Source organism: Papio anubis, chromosome 17 (genome assembly GCF_008728515.1).
Source record: "Papio anubis isolate 15944 chromosome 17, Panubis1.0, whole genome shotgun sequence".
In the NCBI taxonomy this organism is placed as follows: Eukaryota; Metazoa; Chordata; class Mammalia; order Primates; family Cercopithecidae; genus Papio; species Papio anubis.
This window is the reverse complement of record NC_044992.1, coordinates 15,017,790-15,019,894: the sequence shown is the minus strand read 5'-3', so window position 1 is coordinate 15,019,894 and position 2,105 is coordinate 15,017,790.

The window sequence follows — 2,105 nt, the reverse complement described above, 5'->3', positions numbered from 1 at the left end:
TTGGAGTGATAGCTTTGAAGGTGCAAAACTTTATATTTGTATAAAATTCTACTGTTTACAAGGCATTTGACATGTGTAATCTCATTTAATCCTCATGACAAATATGTAATACTTTAGACGATTTAACAGAACTTCCGGTTATTGAGTGACTTTCCTAAGGAAAACAGATTACAGGAATATCTGTAGGATATAAAACACGATATATTAGTATTTTTAGAGAAAATATTTGCTCTAAATGCCTTTTCCTTTCTTAAAAATTAATAATTTGTTAAGAGCTTGTTTATTTTACTTATACTCAGCTGTTCTGTCTGGTGAGAAGAATTGATACTGCACTGAAGACATTTTAAAATTTAATCTGAAAGATCTAACCTAAATCTTTAGGGTTGAGAGTCTAACAGAGGATACATTGGTATAGTTCTTTTAGATAACTGTGTTATTTGAACTGTAATCCTAAACCAAGTAACAACTGAATTTTAGAATATGCGTGTGGCAGGAGCTACCATGTATTCCCTAATATTCATTTTTCCCCTTTTATAGATTTACCACCTAATTAGCTAGGGCATGGCATCCTGGAGTAAAGATAACCTTTCCCAAATTTTATCGCTCTATCTTGGTGTGGCCACATGACCGAGTTTGGGCCAATGGATACATTTCCAGAAAGTATCCTTAAAAGGAGGAGGCATGCCCATCCCTTCCCCCTTTTTCCTGAAAGGTAGACACAGTGCAGGAACTAGAGCAGCCATCTTGGACTATGTGGTAAAGGCTTCGTTTTGTGAATGGCAGATAAATGAGGTAGATACTGTCTGAATCCCATCTTGTGTATAGCATCCCTGAACTGCTTGTCTGAATTTTTTTTTGAGACAGAGCTTTTGCTCTTGTCGCCCTGGCTGGAGTGCAGTGGTGTGATCTCGGCTCATTGCAACCTCTGCCTCCTGGGTTCAAGCGATTCTCTTGCCTCAGCCTCCCTACTAGCTGGGATTACCACCCTGCCACCACGCCTGGCTAATTTTTGTATTTTTAGTAGAGATGGGGTTTCACCGTGTTAGCCAGGCTGGTTTCTATCTCCTGACCTCGTGATCCGTCCGCCTCGGCCTCGCGAAGTACTGGGATTACAGGCGTAAGCCACCATGCCTGGCCAGCTGTCTGAACTTTTAATAAAAGTGAAGGGAACTATCTTCTTCAAGTATTATTGTTCTGACTTCTCTGTTGCTCATAGCCTAACTGGATTCTTGTCAATACAGTGCACTTTTGAGCATTATCCATGATTATTTCCATTTGTACTAACTTTCCATATTGTACTAACTGGAGTTGTTAGTACAGTACACTCCAGTTGTTAGTACAGTATTAGAGATGTAATAATTTAGTAAATACATAGTTGATCTTTATGTAGTACTTAAGTGAATATTATAGTTGCCACTGAGTTGCACTGTCCCAGATGCTGTTGCTACATAAAACTCCACCCCCAGAATTACTGGTACTGGTGAAAAACAAGATATTTTATTATGCTCACAAATTCTGTAGGACAGGAATTTGGATGGAGCACGGTGATGGCTGGGGCAGGAGCCAGGAAGTGGCATGGAGCTTTTCAGCCACTGACCTGGAGGTTGACATTGGCTGTCAGCTGTGGCGTCAGCTAGGCTGTTGGTTGGAACACCTACACTGTGTAGTTTCTCCCTGAGGGCACATTTGACTTCTTCACAACCTGGCACTGGGTTCTAACAATGAGTCTTCCAAGAGAGCAAGAGAAGTGCATGGCATTTTAATGACTAGTCTTGGAATTCACATTATGTCTCTTTTGTCATACTTCATTGGATGAAGCAATAACCAAGGTCCATCCAGCTTCAATAGAAGGGTACATAGAGCCCAGTACTTGATGAGAGGAGTGTTAAGATTACATTATAATAAGAGTATGTGGGATGGGAGATACTCTTTGGAAAATAAAATCTGACACTTTAATCATTTCATCAAGACTGAAGAAATCAGGAGAGACTGAGGATAAGTGGTTTTCCTCTCTATTGTCCCTGGTCAGCCTTGGATACAGGTGAATTGACTGAATGGTGCTAGTAAAATGAAAGTAGAATCACTTTTTTTTTTTTTTTTTTGAC